This window comes from Felis catus, chromosome B1 (assembly GCF_018350175.1).
Source record: "Felis catus isolate Fca126 chromosome B1, F.catus_Fca126_mat1.0, whole genome shotgun sequence".
Taxonomy (NCBI): domain Eukaryota; kingdom Metazoa; phylum Chordata; class Mammalia; order Carnivora; family Felidae; genus Felis; species Felis catus.
The window spans coordinates 35,185,193-35,203,435 of NC_058371.1; the positions used below are offsets into that span (position 1 = coordinate 35,185,193).

General features: G+C 47.6%; 1 protein-coding gene across 4 annotated transcripts in view; it reads left to right on the plus strand.

The window, feature by feature from the left end:
• PEBP4 (phosphatidylethanolamine binding protein 4) overlaps positions 1 to 18,243 on the plus strand; it is a 214,894-nt gene that overhangs the window by 70,174 nt on the left and 126,477 nt on the right. The window lies entirely within an intron of this gene.

The window sequence follows — 18,243 nt, forward strand, 5'->3', positions numbered from 1 at the left end:
CCAGCAGCAAAAGGGGGACCAGGGCGCTTTGGGAGGCCTGGGATGGATATGGAGGACAAGACCTGCCATACAACCTGAAAATCTAGTGCTTTAATAAGCCAAGGCTGATATTGGAACTGGTGTGCCCAGGGACCTCACAGAGATGGGCAGCATGGCGCAAGTGGGGGTTATTGATGGAATGTCTTTGCAGGCTCGGATCTGAGCAAAAGTAAAACTGAGTTATGACACCAGGGCCAGATTAATGAAAATGTGCATGGGAACAGCCCATCCTCAGTGATTTCCACCCAGCACTTGGGCATTTTCTGACCCAAATACGTTGACAAAGTCTAATGTCCTACATGCAGCCCTTTCACTGGCAAAGACAGAAAAAGATTTATAACACAATAATAACCTTCAGGAATTTCAGCCCACTCCTAGGCTGCTTGCCTTAGATCCCCACGGGAACTGACCCCTCCAGAAAGGTCCTAGGACATTATTCAGGATTTGGAATTCTCTATCTGAGGGGCTTCCCAAGAAATGTGACTTGAGGCCTCATCTCCCACTCTTTCACCCTCTTTGCTCCTGGCACACAGACTTCCTTGCTGGGCTCTGGCCTCTTGCCATGACTTTGCAGCCTTGGGGTACCCAGTTTTCTCCCTTGGGGTGCCCTTCCCATTCTTCCCACTGGACTAACAACTCCTCTTCCATTAGGGCAAACTCAAGCCACACCATTTTTGGAAGCTTTGCATTCAAGCTGTACTTTAATAACATTTATTGCCCTCCTCCTCCTCCTCCTCCTCCTCCTCCTCCTCCTCCTCTTCCTCCTCCTCCTCTTCCTCCCCCTCCTCCTCCTCCTCCTCCTCCTCATCCCCCTTCTCCTTCTTCTCCTTCTTCTACCTTCTTCTCCTTCTTCTTTTTTTCCTGAGCGTTTATCTGTATTCTCATTGGGAGCGTACTAATACTGTTTTGTGATCTGCTTTCTCCCTCCCCCTCACTTAAGGCTATATAGTTAAGGGAAAAGGGGGCAGTGTAGGGTAGTGGTTATGTGTGGGTGGGCTCTGGAGTCAGACTGTCTGGGTTCAAATCCTGACCGTGCCACCACAGTCCTGACACCTGAGCAAGTTACTGAAACTGTTTCCGTGTTTAGAACAGTGTGGTTTACACTGAATTTTAATCTATAATTTTGTTTTCTTCTTTTCTCACTCAACTGTGAGTTCCTTGAGGTCATAGAGTGACTCTTGTTCATCCTTCTGTCCTCAGCATCTTGCTCCTACATGATAAGCATCCCCAACATGTTCAGTGCACGGAAGACCCCAAAGAATAGGGCCCAGCCCTAGGAATCAGATGGAAGGATCTGATCCCGAAACAGGATCAAAGATTTGCGTCTGAGGCCCTGTTTGTTTCCCAGATTAGCTAAACGGGACAATCAGTTACGTTTTCTGAGGCTCCTGGTTCACCTTTTGTCGAACGGAGACGACAGCGTGAGTGCGAGACAAGCAGGACGGCTTACGACCCCGCTCCACAAAGTAGGACTTTGAGATCAGTGAAGTAACTGTTTTCCTGATTTCACGGGGCTTCTCTCCGGCTCCGGGCGGCGACGGGCGCTGAGCCGCTGCCCTCAGTTCGGGAGAGGAAGGAGCCGGACGGCAGGCGGTGCGCGGCTGCGGCTCGGAATTCGCGGCGCGCCGGGAGAGTCAGGGGTGCGCCCCCACCCCAGGTCCGAGCCCAGGAGGCCACCCCGGGCGCCGCGGCCGCCCGGGTCCCCGTTATCAGCCTCCTCCTCCTTCCCCCAGGGCCCAATGTTGCGCCCACCAGATCCGGTGGGGCGGGGGGGGGGGGGGGGGGCGGGAATCCTCTCCTCTTTTCCCGGGGATCCGGGCGGGGAGGGGAAGGTGGCGGTGGCTAGAAATGAGGCTTCCTTTGCCTCCTACTCTCCGGCAAAATCCGATCTTTTCTGAGCAGGATGGGGCGGGGGCGGGGGGCCGCGTGTGCGCCCGGGCGGAGGGAATTCCTTCCCCGGCGGGCGGCGGCACCCGCGGCAGCGCCTTCCCTTTTTTTAGCTCTTCCCCGAGGCTCCTTCTCGGCGCGGCCGGGGGTGGCGGCGCGCTCCACCTCGCTCTGGAGAGACCGTCGCCCCGCCAGCCTCCCGGGCAGCGGCAGGTGGAAAGGGCGGCGAGGCGAGGGTCCCATCGCCGCCGCCGCCGCTGCCGCTGCCGCTGCCCGTGGGTGGGCAGCCGAGCGCCTTGCTGGAGGGAGACCCGGGGTGATTCCCATCCGCCCGCAGCTCTTCCAGGGCTGCCCTGAGCAAGGAGCTGTTTTGTCATTTTGAAAAAACACCTTCCCCCCCCTCCCCACCCCCCAGGCTGTTTCAGAAATGGCACTGAGTCAGACCTGAGTCACAGGAGGACGTGGGCCCTCTCCCCCCTCCCCCCGCGGTTCTTCCCGGTCCCGCCCCCAGCCCCGCTGTCTGCCCCCGCCCGGCTAAACACCCCCGGCGCCGCGGCCTCAGACACCGCGGGGGCCCCTGCCTGCCTCCCCCTGTCGCTGTGCTACCTGCCCACCCGCCCGGGGTGTGGGCCCTGCCGCGCTGCCCGTCGTTGCTGTGAAGACAGCTCGTCTGGGGACAGTAGTCCCGTCCTCAGACCGTGAAAAGGCCACAGTCTGTCCCCTGCCTCCGGGCACGGCAGGCCACCTGCCCCTGACCTTCTCTAACAGATGGTGTGTGCAGGGGGGTCAGGTTGAGAGGGGCGCTCAGCGGTGGCCACAGGATCTCCCATGGCAGTTCACTGTGATGCGTAACTTCCCTCGAGGACCTGGTCAGCTTTTTCCACCCCTGGCTACCTATTTTCTCACCCCTTCCACCCTTTCCTGAGCTCTCTGTGGAGAAGGTGCTACACAACTCTATTTTTAGTCCTAACAAGCTGCCTGCCTGAGCAGCTTCCATCTGCGGCACTCAGAGCCCTTTACAAATGCTAATGAATGGAAGCTGCTGCCTCCAGAGTAACTTAGATTCATCTTGCTTCCTCATCACCATCCCCCACACTCTCCCAGTGGGGAAACTGAGGCATGAGATTTAGGCTTGGAGAAGTGACCAAGGCAGTGTCAGAGACCCAAGTTTCCTATGGCCTGCTGGTCGTTCTGCCTTTGCTAGTGCCTTCTGACTCCTCTTAACTTCATAATCAGTGCTAGGTCCCAAACTAAGTTCAGAGGTCAGACAGTCCCTGTCTTCACCGAGCTGAGGTCCAGTGGAAGAGGTAAACATAGAAGTTGATCATTACAGTACAAGTAAGTGGCCCCACAGAGCCGTTTTCTGCGGAGAGGGAGCATTATATGAGCCACAGAAGTCTCACCTAGCCAGGGAGGGAGGAGGGGAGTGGGGTTAGTGCTATTAGTGTCCTATTTTATAATCCAGTAAGGCTTCCTGGAGGAGATGACGCCTGAGCTGAGTCTGTAATTGAGAATTGGAGTTAAGCAAAAGGCAGGGGGCATTCTGTGACCAAAGAACAGGGTAGAGAAAGCAGCAGTTTGGAGTTGCTGGAGGTGAAAGTGTTGCACATGCTGAGGTGGGAGGTGAGACTGGAGAGTATCTCTGTGCAAACAGGGAAAGGATCTGGTCGGGTCAGGGTCTTTCTTAAATGCATCGTTTTGGTGGCCAGGATGAAGAGTTTGATGGGAAAGGAGTAGAAGCCAGGAGACCAGAGATGATAAAAGCGTGGATCAGGTGCCAGGGAGAGGTGCCACAAGGAGGACAGGGTGCACTGGGGAAATGTTTGACAGTTACTTTACTGGAAATCCAGGGGGACACAGTCTCCCCGTCCCCGTGGCCCACTGTTGGACTTGCAGGACAAACATCTCCCTAGGACTTCAACCAGATACCATCACCCAGGTGGCATTTTTCCCTTTTTGAGCTGGATGCCAGGAACTGCTGAGGGGCAGGACCTGCCTTCAGTGTCTGCTGTGGCAACCAGCAGCCGTTACAGACAGTCTGTGTTTCTGAATGTTGGCTGAATGAATGGTCCCTTGATGGCATACGGGTCATAAAAAGGAATGGGAAATACTCAGCAGCTGCAGGTGGATGGACGTAGGCTTGCAGCACCCTCACCACTGCTCATCCTCGCCAAAGTGAAAGCCCCCTGCACACTTTGAGGGAAAGCCAACCCTCCCTGCGTGGCTTTCGCTGTGAAACAGAAATTGCTGCCAACTGCAGCAAATGCAGCTTCAGAAGCTGTAGGAAGCCTCCTTACCAGTTTCAGGGCCCTCCTCTCCAACCAAAAAATCATGCAGCCATTTTTGGAACACCTGAAATGTGTTCCAGTTGAAGCAGACGGTGAAGAACATGAGTGTGTGCAGTGGCCCCTGGCATGCACCGAGAGGAGGGTGGCATAGAGGGACTCACCCACATTTGGCAAGTTTTGTGTATTGGGGTGGCAGGAATTTGAGGATAGGCCTTTGCTCATTTAACTCTCTATGTTGTCTGTATCATGTCAGGAGATTCCCAGTGCTGCCTTTTGCTGCAAATAGCTTCCCAATACTAAATCCCAGTAGGTCTACCCTGGCAATAAAAGGTCAGCGTGCTACTTAAGAGAGGGAGCTCTAGTCTAGGCTCAAACTCCCGTCTCCTCCAGTCCTACTGGCTGTGTGACCTTAGAGAAGTTAAGCGATTCTGCCTTTTGAAACCTCAATTTCTCGTCTGTGGATTGGGTATATTCTAGAGTTACTGTGAAGTTTAGAAGAGTTAATGCCTATTTAAGCACTTAGAACAGTCTCTGGTATGGTAAGTAAGCCCTCAATACATATTAATTGCTATGACTACTGACGGAGTCCTCTATCCTATATTTGGTATGGCTGTCCTTACAGCACCTGTACCAGCTAATCAACCCACATTGCTGTGTGGGTATCCCATGAAGTCTTACCTTGGTCCCTTCCTTTAAGTCTTGGACACTTAGGTAGAGAAGTACTTACCCTGTAATCCCTGAATCACTATTCTGGGGGCAAGAAAATATACTCCATTTAGAAGAAAGTCTCATTTGTGATCAAAGATGAGATCTTCTTGTAGAGAATTGATTAGGACATAGAATCATAGAATGTTAGAGCTGGAAGACATCTTGGAGGTATGAATTCAAGCTGATGTTTTTCAGAGACCTGGAGAGATTGAGTTCCTTGTGTGACTAGTAGAAACTAGAGGGCAGGAACCCAGGTTTGCTCCCTGTGTCCCCTGGTCACCGCTGCTCCGCTTCCCCAGGCGCTTCTCTCACCCCACACCCACAGGCCATCATCCCAAGTCCTCTTGGTCTTTGCTTTTCCCTCTCCCATCTCAAGTCTGGGCCAGTTTCCTTTCCCTAGTCCAAACCGGACGAGTGTTCTGCTGCTGTGTCGTTCAGGGTTCAACCAGGGAGACAGATCCAGTAGGAAATACATAGTAGGGGTTGTTGCAAGGAGCCGGCTTACGGGATTGCAGTGGCCAGCTAGGCAAACCCACAATCCACAGTGCAGGCCATCAGGAAGGGCAGGTCAGAAACTCTCTGGCAGGGGCTGACGCTGCAATTCACAGGTGGGAATTTTCCTTTCGGGAAAATTCACCTGATTGAATCAGACCCACTCAGATGATCTGAGATGATCTCCTTTTCTCAAAGTCAAGTGACTGCGGACATTAATTCCAATTACAGAATACCTTCAGAGCAACACCAGTGTTTGAATGAATGACTGGATTCTGCAGCCTAGCCTTACTGACACCTAAAACCGACCACCACCGTCTTCTTGTGGTCTTGCTCTCTGTCCTCCTTTCAGCCTGACACACTGCTACCGAATTCATCTTCCAAAAACTCTGTCTTGCCCTCCTTTTCAGTTTTCCACCGTGGTCCCTGGGTTCTAAGAGAAAGCCCAGGTTGCCACCTGTATCTCCCGCTTAAACTGTCCATTCTAGTCAAACCAGTCTCTCCTTGGTCTCTGAGCAATAACCGTCTCTGTGGCGTTCCTTCCATTGCTTCTCACTGCCTGAGCCCCACCCCTCCCTCTAAGGCCATTCTGTTTGCTTCCTGTAGCCCCCTGAGTTCTGTCTTTCCCTCCTGCGCCCCAGGCACCCATTCTCAGCTTCACTCACTTGCTCTTTAGCCAAGCAAGCAGAAGAGAGAAACTCAGGGTTGGTGGGAGAAGGACAGAGAATCACTGTTAGTGCCCTTCCCTTCCCGGAAGCAGCCAGTACACTGGTCAAATCCTAACAAACTGCTCCTAAGATCTTATTACTAAAGTGAAAGATTGGGTCTAGGTTATTATAAATGGCAACTGAAACCATTTTCTCTCCATTTCTTTTCATTTCCCCTGCCCACCATGTCCACTCCACACCTCTCTGTCAAGAGAAGTTCTTAGTTCTTGCTATCTCTTTTTAATCAAGTCGGCATGCCTCGGACCTAAGGAGATTCAGAATCCAGATGGGCTGCACAACACTGATGGAGCCCGAATGCAAAACAGGTCCCTGACATCAGAGAGGCCTCCTTTTCATGTTTTAAAGAGATTCTCTAACAGGTTCTGCTAAATGTAATCTACATCAAATCTTGCCAAAGCAAGATGTTCATATCAGAACAGCAGAGCATGAAGGGTTTTGCCTGGCTAGGTTTGTGGGCAAGTTTCTGGAAAATCTGATATCACCTAATTTCCCTTATGGATGCAGGGTAAGGTATTTATTTAGCCTCTCTGTGCCTCAGTTTCATTATCTGTAAAATGGAGAGAATAATAGATATTTGTTTGTCCCAGATGAAACCTATCTCTTGGGTTTGTTGTAAGGATTTAGTCTGTAGAAAGCACTTGAAAAGCCTGGCACATGGAAAGAGCCCAACACACCTTAGCTGCTACTATTATTAGCTGTCACAGAGCAAATTAGATGTCTCCTTCTGCACATGCTGACATCAGCAGGCTAAGGTAAGATACTTTTATAATGTCCCCCACTCCACCATCGGGGGCTTGGAATCTCAGCTTGTGACTGGGCACACAGATCAGGAAACGGCTCTGGCAACGAGGCAAGCACTGCCTTCTAGCTAGTTGTGTTACTCATCGGTCACTTAGAAGTCAAGAAGCCGAAGCCGGAGCTTTGCATTCCAAATTTCGCTCTATTTGAACAAATATCTATTCATTATTTCTTAATGTTGGGTATGTTGTGCTAGGTACTGGGGGTGGTGAGAGAAGATGTGGCCCAGGTCCTCCGGACCTTACAAGGGAGGTAGCCTATGTGGAAACCGTACAGTAGACCCCGAGGCAGTATGGTGTGTCATGAATAGAGCCAGTGAGGGCTGTCTTGGAGTCATTCCTGAGAAAGTGCCGGGAAGCTGAGCTTAGACAGACCAGGAGGGAAGACTCTGGCGACTCACCACTCTGTTCCTGTTGCCAGCACAGGACCTGGTGCACAGCAGATGCTCAATAGAGCTTTGTGAATGACTAGCTGTACACAAGGGTCTTGAAAAAAGTTTCATCGGGTAGGTAAGCTTTGAAGGGTTTTGAGCTTTGTAGACAGAGTAAGATTTTGAGAGGGTGAAAAAGATAGAAATGGATAAACAAAATGCAGTATATACACACCACGGAATAGTGTTCAGCATGAAAAAGGGAGGAAATTCTTACCCATGTTACAACATGGATGAACCTTAGGGACATTATGCCAGTCACAGAATGGATGAATAGTGTATAATTCCACCGATATGAGGCACCTAAAGTAGTGAGATTCTTAAAAACAGGGAGTAGAAAGGTAGTTGCCAGCCAGGGGCTGGGGGGAATAGAGAGTTGTTTAGTGGATACATCCGCAAGATGACATAAGTTCTGGAGATCAATCGCATATCAGTGTGAATGTAGTTAATACTGAGCTGTACTCTTGGGGCGCCTGAGTGGCTCAGTCGGTTGGGCTCAGGTCATGATCTCGCGGTTTGTGAGTTCGAGCCCCGGCTTCGGCTCTGGGCTGACAGCTCGGAGCCTGGAGCCCGCTTCGGATTCTGTGTCTCCCTCTGTCTGTCCCTCCGCTGCTTGCACTCTGTCTCTCTCATTGTCTCAAAAATAAATAAACATTAAAAAAAATACTAAACTGTACTCAAAAATGGTTAAGATGGCACGTTTTTATGTCATGAGTATTCTAGCACAGTTTAAAAAAAAAAAAGATGGGGAAGGAAAGTGCAAGAACAAAGGAGTTAAAGAAGGTAAAGAGGCAGAGTGTAGGATGTGTTCAAGGAAAGGACGCTTAACTGATAGGATCAGAACTTAAAGTATAGGGAGGGAGGGACATGGTAGGAGATAAGGTCAGATGGAGGCCAAGTGGGCCTCGAATGCCATGCCAAAAAGAGTGGAGTTTAAAATTTTGACTTTGATATCACATATGGCTGAGGTGGGTCTTAACAATATTCTCTTTAACCTTGGCTACTATACAATCTTCATACATACTCCCAGGGCTAGTGTGCCAAGCTGTTATAACAGTTCTATGCTAACTCAAACTCTTCTGCTAAGCAGACCCCAAGGCTTACCTCACCTGCAACAGTGAGGGCCCGCTGCACCTGGGTGCCTCTCGGTGCTTCCTCTGCTGCCTTTGGTTTGAACTGATCCCCCATGGAGTGTTTAAGCTCCAGCTGCACTAATGGAAACTAGTGACATCTCAGCCTGATTAGCCAGACTCCTTTCAAATGAATATTCGTAAGCATCTTCAGTGTTACAAGCTCAACACTTGACAAATTACTGGGTCTGAATCATAGACTACTTGGATTTCCCACCCCTGACTTTGTCCCGGGGTGCGGGCTCCAGGGTGTGTGTGTGATGGCCAGATGATAGGGTTCCCTGGTAGGTGCTGCCTTGTTTTGCCTCATAGGCTGGGCTGTTCTCAGTATAAGAAAAAAACCTTACTTGTTAAAAGTAGAAATGAGTTGGCCTATGACATTTTGGAGTTTGTTTTCCTTTTTAAGTGTTTGGGTGTCATGGGGATACCCATGCAATGCTGACTTCTAGATGGAGCTGTGAACCAGAGGGCCAAAGAGAAGACCTCTCCATGTAGCTCTGTTATTTATTTAACATGCAATTTTAAGGCTCCAGTTATCTTCTCTATGTCTCCATTTTTCACATCTAAAATGAGTGTAATAATTTCTATCTTGCTTTCTAAGGATATCAAGAAGATGAATGGGGTACAGTTGATGACATACTTTGAAATCTGAATCACAGGGTGAATATTATTGAATGTGAACATAATACTATGCATTCTCCAAGGATTCTGGAACTAAACATTTGCCTGTGAGGGTGTATTTTGTATGCCCTTTATTGCTACATTTACCAAAATGAGAACAGAAGAAGAAAATTCTTGTTCTGAGATTGATATAAGCCTTAAACTAAGTGGTCATTCATTATAGCCTAATTCCCTTCTTGAGCAGCGGTGCTAAAAACAGTTCAACTCCTTTGATGCCTTACTGTTTTGCTGCCCAGCCTCTGAGAAAGGAACTTGATAAGACATGCAGGAATCTTGACTGTTCCTTTCACCATTTCTGCACCCACACCGTCCTGCTTTGACCAGCTGTATTGTTGGTGCAGTTGAAGCTGCACCTTCTTACTGGAGACGACCCCTCCTTAGTTATAATTGCAGAACAAAATGTTCCAGCCCTGGTCACCTCAAAGGATTCTACCTTACAGGCCCCGCGCCCTAGAAAATGGTGACAGAGATGGTTGGGATAACAACAAAGAGCTTGCCCCATCCTTAGTCCATTACACATGGCCTATGCACCAGGCACCAGGCACCATGGGGCATCTAAAAGTCAAGCCAGAGGGGCGCCTGGGTGGCTCAGTTGGTTGAGTGTCCGACTTCGGCTCAGGTCATGATCTCGAGGTTGACGAGTTCGAGCCCTGCACTGGGCTCTGTGCTGACAGCTTGGAGCTTGGAGCCTGCTTTGGATTCTGTGTCTCCATCTCTCTTGCCCCTCCCCCACTCATGCTCTGTCTCTCTCTGTCTCAAAAATAAATATCAACATTAGAAAATAAATAAATAAATAAATAAATAAATAAATGAACAACCCCTATTTCAGGTAGTTCTCACAGATGGCTCTCCTCTTATCCCTTATGCAGTGCTTCCTGTTCATCTCCATGGCTCACTGTTCCCTGACTCAATACATTGCTCTACATGTGTACAAAATGAGACAGACAGAAACTCATCAGGAATACTTCAGTATTTGACCTCAGCTACTGGCTTCTCAGCTTAATAACTTACTTCCACCTCCCTCTTTCATTCTGGACTCTGAATCCTACTAGAATCAACTCTAAGTTCACCCAACTTAGGGTTCTCCTGTGGCTTCAGATGAAAAGTTCATCATATGAGTCCTGAGTTCAAGGACCTTACTGAACAGGCTTGCTCCTGATCCGCCATCTTGACTTCTCATTCTGGTTCTGGTATTTACTTGCTATGAATCTTTCTCACTGCACATAGGCCAGAATACCCTGGGCATCTACCCTTCCATTCCTGGTGGTTCTTCAAGAACTTAGCCCTGGCCATGAGTGTTTCTGAAATGAGTGATTGGGAGCCAGAGGCAGAGAGAAGAGTGTAGCCTTTGGTATGCAATGGAGGCATTAAACCAAAGTTTGTGTATGTTTCTGCACTCAGCCATGCATGTGCATGTGGGCTTACACCACTTAATGCACTTTATTTTTTTTAATGTTAACTTATTTTTGAGAGAGACAGAGAGAGACAGAGACAGAGCACGAGTGGGGGAGGAGCAGAGAGAGAGGGAGACAGACTCCGAAGCAGGCTCCAGGCTCTGAGCTATCAGCACAGAGCCCAACTTGGGGCTCGAACTCATGAGTCATGAGATCATGAGCTGAGCCGAAGTTGGATAACCAATAGACTGAGCCACCCAGGTGCTCTACCACTTAGTGCACTTTAAAAGTAACCCAAATATTTAAGATTCTGGACGATTCTGATTTTTTTAAAAAGGAAGGAAGAAAGGGTGGGAGAGAGGGAAAGAGAGAGGGAGAGGGATTAAATACCCTTACTACAACACTAACTAAGAGATGACTGGTAATAATAATATCTTATGTAAATGCCTCCCAACTTTTATATCTATAAATTGTATCTTTATATACTTGTTTATAATTTAATTTTTCACCTAATCGTGTATCTCTTTGTGTCATTAAACACTCATCTATTGTTTTTAATGACTGAATGGTATTCTAGGGGATTATGACTCTACCAGACTTCATTTCACCAATTCTCCTTTTTTGGACATGGGGCTGTTTCCAAGGATTTTTTTCCTTTCACTATTATAAATAATGTGGTGTCGGGAAACTTTGGCCTAAATCTTTGACTACATTTTTTAATTCCTTAGGGTAAAATCCTGTAAGAAGAATTAATAGATCCAAGAAAATGCTCCTTTTCAGGGTTTTAGATATTCAGTGCCAAATCGGCCCCAAGAAAGTTAAGCCAATCTCTACTCCCGTAACTTCAACCCTTCACCAACACTGGGTATTATAAGTTGTTAGAATAACTACCAGTTGGTAAGTGAAAAATAGTATCTCCCTCTTGAGTACAAACTAGGTTGGATTTTTTTGTGTGTGCTTTTTAGTCACTCGTATTTATTTTGTGATTTCTCTATCCATTGTTGCCAATTTTTTTCTATTCAGATGTTTTTCTTAATGATTGATCAGAGCTCTTTTTAAATACATTAATAATATAATCCCCTCTATCATATAAATTGCAAATATTTCCGTGGTCTTTTGTCTACTTTTTACTATATTTATGGTGTTTTTGTTGTTAATGCTTTGGGGAGGGGTTGATGTAGAGGCATTGTACATTTTGGCATTGTCAAATCTATCATTCTTTTTGCTTTATGATTTCTATTTTGATATCATTGTTGGGAAGACTTTCCCCACGGTTAAAGCATTCTTTCCCATTTAGTTTAACTCTGAATTCTAGGAACAGAATACTTCAAGCTATTTTGTCTTCAGAACCCTGAACTTCAGGAAGACACTGCTTCCAAAAGACCCCCAGGATAAAAGGGAGGAATATGGAGAGTGTAGATCTGAACACAGACCCCACATCTAATTGACCCACTCAGAGCTGGGAAGGGAACTTAAACCTGTTCTAGTCTTCCAGTGACAGTCTGACAAGTCCAGACTCTACTTAAACATTTCACCCAGGGATTTTGCTTCTTGTTCAAATCTTTAGAAAAGTTCCCTAGGTTCAGAATAGTGTCAACGTTTCCCCAAGCATCCCTCTCTTAGGGGCCCTGCATGCCACCAAACCATGTGGCCTTTTCCTTGACATGTCCACCCTGTGCAAGGGCAGAAGGAGAGGGGAGGGGCTGCCTGCCCACCACGATGATGGCAGTGCTCCAGTCAGCAATGGGAACACTGGCTGCAAGGCCATGTGCTATTCACACCTGGGCCATGACACCTCTGCTGGGATTTGAAAATGCCTTTTTCCCTGTGTGTGTGTGTGCATGCGTGTGTGTGTGTGTGGTACATGCTCACTTGTACCAGCTTACACACACATTTTCCTCTAGTTAAGCCTAAATGGGAAAAACTGTCCCTGTAATTTTGAAGAGGGGGAGGGAGCAAATAAAACCTTCAGTAGAAATAGGAAGAAAAAGATGTGCACTGAGCATGTGCAGAGTAATTTTTCTTCTGCATGCTTTATTAAAGAATTATATGACATAATTACATGTTATAATGTCTTTACACATATTTATGGTAATTACGTCAATGCACATTTGATGTTCTATAATTACAGTAAATACACAACAATCCTGACAAATCACTTGATCAAGAATTCAAATTCCCTAAGTGAAGATGGGGAGAAAAGACATTAACTCTTCCGCTTCCTGATTGCCCCAGTGCCTGATTATTCTTCTGCCTTTTCCTGGAAGTTTTGGAGGTTCTTTATGTCCCTGGGTGTCATCAAGGTACAATTACATTCATTTCCACCAGGGATGTTCCTGAGACTGGTCCCTACAGCAACACCACTTATTTTTATTATAGTTTTCTCTACAACACTGTTGTTATGCTAATTGTGTAGGAGGAGTGGGTGCCAGGCCCTGATAGAGCCCCAGGAGCAGGTAGGTAGGGAATGTGTGTTTGATGCCCTCAGAGAAGAGAATTGCCCTGTCAGATGTGGGGAAATACCAAGAAGGTGCCAGTCAGGACTCATCTCCTGTGGAAATTGGAGCCTTATGGACAGAAACAGCAGTGAGAATGAATACCACAGAAGCAAGTGCCCTTTCCTATAGCCTTTTGTTGATCTCTAAGCCACTTTTTAACTCCGTAAAAACTCCTGAAGGGTGGGACCGTGTCCAATTCCCTAGTACCTGGAATCATGCGTTGAGTTTTTTCATGGTGAGGCTCTGATATCACACACACACACACACACACACACACACACACACACACACAGCATTGCATGCATTAATTATACTAGATGGATAGTTCTCTTCTGTGAACACTTTTCATTGTCTCATCGTCTCTGGATTCAGGTGTTGCAGTGGGTAGGGGATGGGGGGTACTGTTCTTGCTAAGTAGTACCTGTGGCTAGTTTATCAGAAACCATCAGGCATAATTGTTGTCCCTACCAAGATGCCTCTCCTGCAATCTGTCTAATCCCTTGTAAGGTCTGGAGGAAGTGTTTCTTTACCTTTGCCCTGACAAGATAAGAATCATCCAGATAAAAACCATCCATAGATTCAGACCGTCATGTATTTAGCCCAGAGTAGGAGTGTTGGGTCTTCAGGAGGCTGTAGAAGAAACCGAGGCCAGGATTTGGGCTCCAGATCCCCAAAGGGACATAACAAATGACTCACCATACTGGGTTTCTTTGGTGGAAGGAACTCACTTGAGGCAGGTTATAGAATTAAAAGAAGGGCTAGTGGTTTGTGACCCTCTGGGGGAAAGGGCACCTGCCTACCTACTTCAGGGGCCTTGAGCTACTAGATGTTAAAGAGTTTGAAAAGTTAAGAACTTTCAATAAATGTAAGGAATTTTTAGCAAACTCTTTCTTGTGCCTAGCACTGACTGCCTTTAGTATGGAAGCAAGAATAACACTCCTGTATGCGCTCACCGATTTCATCCCACCTCTGTGACCCGGAGAAACTAATTATCCCTGGAACAGGTGGTCTTGAAGGGAAATTGCACTGATCCCCCCAGGTGGAAAAAAGAAATCTGTTACACTGGTTCAGGCCAGTGTCGGAAAGGACTGAAATGAGAGCTAATGATTCATAAAAGTCGCAAACTTATTGACTAATACAGTTCTTAGTCATGAAGTCTCCATATTCCATACGTTCTGAAATCATAGCAATTACAGATTTAAATGAAGCTGGAATCCTTAGTGCGGAAAATGCTTGTTTTAGCCCCAGATGGGGGCTAGAGGTGAGTGACCCGTTACTCCCCTGGTAATGAAAGTGCCTGGCAGCCTGCAGGCTTCTCAGGATGGTAATTGCTGCGGGCTGAGATAGGGATCTCACTGCGCTAATGATGCCCTGTTCCTTTTTTGAGGCCTGACTCCACTTTTCCTGTAGTACCAAGATTGCAAAGGAATGCAGCACGGTAGGAATGAACACATTAACACGCACATCTTAGCATTTTGCATTTTTCAAAAATGTTGCCATCATGTTTTAGTCTCTTTTTTTTTATTGTTAATTGCTTAGGACCTGGTAAATTTAGAGGGATGCCTCATCCATGTATTTCAACATGTGAGCAAGTGAAATGGAAACAGATGTAGCATTTTCTTTCTTTCTTATTTTTTTTTTCTTTTCAGTGAGGACTTTGCACGGCCAGGAACCATAATTCATATTTTCTTCACACTCACAAAAGACTCTGCTGGAACCAAGTTTGTGTTGGGAAACAGATTTTTCCAGGCTCTTTCTGGTTGGGCGTTGTTGTGGTGTGTTTCTAACTGCTGTTCATTTACCAACTACTAGAAAAGGTGGGCTTGGAGGGAAAGTAGACCAAGGCTTGCTCCCTTTTACATGGGCTCAGAAAAGAAACTGGGAGGTCTGTGCTCCTTTGAAGGTCTTTGAAAGTGAGAAGGAGTAGGAACCCACAAGATTCATGCTTGTAATCAGAGCAAGGCCATTCATTTCAGAAAAGCAATTTCTTGCCTCAAAACAACAGGTAGGGGGAAAAAGAAGAAAGAAACTCAGCGCTTCTACTTTCTAGGGGTTGATGCTTTGGAGGTGGAGGGCAGGAGTTTGAAATTAAATATTCGGAAGAGAATCAGCAAGAGGCAAAATCTCCAGCTAGAGATGTCCATTAAGTTGTAGTGATGGGATTGCCAATAAAGTCCGTTTCAGCAGTGCCTCCCCCAGCCCACCCCCGCCCCGCCATGTCGCCCCATTGCTACCGGTGGCATTTGGGAGTTCAATAACTCTCCCAGAGGGCCTGTGCTCTATCTCTACAGGTCTGTATAATCCTTGGCTGCTGAGCTACCAACTGCAATCCCTGGGGACTGAAAAATTAATTTCTTTCCCTGCCCCACACTGCTGATCCCAGCTGGCCTGTGGCTCAGCTGGGACCTGGGGTCAGATGCACGAGACCACCAGGTGCTTGGAGTAAATGATCAGGGCCTTGGTCTGAGTAGGCTTCTAACAATACGGAAATGGCATTTTCCACTTAACTCAATTGCTGTGCACCTGGCTGTCTCTCCGCACCAAGATTCAATTATCAGGGCGGGTGAGTGCTCCCCCTTACCCCTTGTCCTCGCCTGCGCTTTCTGAGGAGCTGTGTAGTGTCCTCTGTTTCAGGCAGCTAAGGGTGATGGGATTCCAACAAGCAAGAAAGAGGATGGATTTTTCTACTCATGTTCAGCTTCAGAACTAACTCTGATGTGCAGTAGGTGGCGCCGTGGAAGAGTGCTGGAGCCGTCTACCTTTGTGGCCTTGGGCAAGTCACTAAACCTTCCTGAGCCTCAGTTTCCTCCTTTGTACAGTAACAAAGTGATAGCTGATGATCTGCGATCTCAGCATCCAGTTCTAAAATACCAAGGAGTTTATCCTACCATATATATTCCACTGAGGATTCCAAAGTACTTCCTTGATAGGAAGGTGTTCAGTCTCAAAAATTAATTCAGAAGAAACTGGAATACAAAGTCATGAATAATGGGCATTTGGTAAACCCAGTAATCAGGGTGGCTGGAGCTCAAGCCGGATTGTTGAACTTCCAGCCCAGGGTCTTCTGCATCCCCTTCCTCAGGAAGCCTGGAGGTCTCTGTAGAGTCCTACATGTCAGAACTTACTAGAGGCACCTTGCAAGCCAGACGTGGATGGGAGGGAGGAAGTAGAGACTATCACCCAGGGCAAGATGCGTTTGGCATCGTCCCCAGAAAGTTGCCTCCCCAGGTCCCCAGCCTCTCGATCCTGAGTTTGTGAAGCTGTCAATGGAAAGCAGATCCAAGTGTTGCTGGTTCAATGATGCTTGCCCAAATGCTGTTTCCTAAGAACTGTTGGATGCCCAAGATGCCTTCTGAGTCTGTTTTCTTTTTCCAACAAGCCCGTTTCTTTTCCTGGAAGTGGGACATGGCATGACGCCGGTGGAATCTGAACCCAAGTCTATTCCAACTCCTTTCTAAACTTGGATCCCACTGCAATGAGGTTTGGGAACCCAGCAGAGGCCCCTGCCTCCTACTCCTCCCTGAGGGTCCTGGAGGCTGTGGCTCTTAGTAAGCACTGTAGGCATGCAGCAGCCTTCGTGCTTATGAGCTACACACGGCTCCATATATTAGTGCCTTATGTCATTTTCAAACCGCAAAGGTATCAGTACCTCCATGATTGAAATGAAGAACTAAGACCAGAACTAGTAAATGGAAGACTCCACATTCAGACCAAGGCCCATAACCCTTGTTCTTTTTACCACACACACACACACACACACACACACACACACACACACACACACACTTGCTATGAAGATATGCTCTTTTTCACACCAAGGAGAACCCTTCCTAGGTGGCACAGCTTTGAGTCACTTTCTTAAAAAGGCAGTCCTGACCCCTGGGACAGATCATAGCTTTTGACTCACCATTGCTTATCTTCCTCATTATTTGAACATGACTTTCTTCTCTGGCTTCCCAGCTCTGCCAGCTGGCTGCTGTGAGGAGGCCGTGGCTTTGTTCTCTCCCAGATGCACTTCAGCCCCTTCCTATCACCAGGCCACCCCTTCTGTCCTGTTACTCTAGTTTGAAATGCTGGCCACTGGTACCAGCCTCTCCTCCCCTCTCCTTCCTGTCTATGGTCACCCCGGCTATCGTGACCCTAAACCAGGGGAGGCTCTGTCACGCACTGGCCCATGTCCTACACCCACCACTTCTCCTGGTTGAGCCGCGGATCTCTTTGTCTTAAAAGGGAGATGATAATAATAATGCCTTCTTCTCTCACAGGGTTTCTGGGAGCCCCATGAGTCAATATGTGTGGGTGCACTTGGTAAACTGTAAAGCGCCCAGTCAGGCCAAGTCCCTCTGTGCCCACTACCCCCACCCCAACATACCCTCTGTTTCTTTCCACCCAGCTTTTATCAAATGGCCACACATGCGCTCTCCTTCTCAGAACATGCTCAGGTCCTTTCTCCCAGCACCACCCACAGCTGGTCACATTCCACAGCAACAGAAGACAGACTAAAGCCATGGACTCATGAACGTCTCAGCTTGGCTCCATGTGAAAGAAATCAGAAGATTTGATTTTTGACATCTTTTAATTTTTTTTTTTTTTTTGCATAAAAAGTAGATGTGAAGAGTGAAGAGTTGTAGTAACACCCCAGGCCAAGTAACACGTTCAAGACAGCATGGCAGGTGACACACAGGATGTCAGAGAGCATGACAGCAGCACTGGGGACGTGAACAGCATAATGCCACACGTCAGCGTTGCCGGCAAAGCCAGTATAACTTGGCAGTGGGCATGGAAGTACCGTCTGGGTCGGAAGATGCCAAGAAGGGCTGGTGTGTTGTCATTGGCACAGGCAGCACTAGATTCAACCAAGGCTGCTGAGACCGAGTTGCGTGTCTTCCACCCACCTCGCTGCCCTCTAACCGACCTCCGGTGGGTAGCTTCTCTTTCCCCTGCCTGTGCGGTGGGATTTCCACCTTCACACCTGCACGGTAAAGCCTCTTGAGAGCAAGGCCCACATCCTCAATGCCTTTGGTCTCCACCAGACCAGAAAGATGTCTTGCAGGTAGAAGGCACAGAATATCTATTAACCAGTTGATAGCCATAATTTGTTTTTACTCAGTGCCTCAACTTCTTCACTTTTAAAATGGGAAGATGGAAAAATACTTCCAATCCTCTTCTA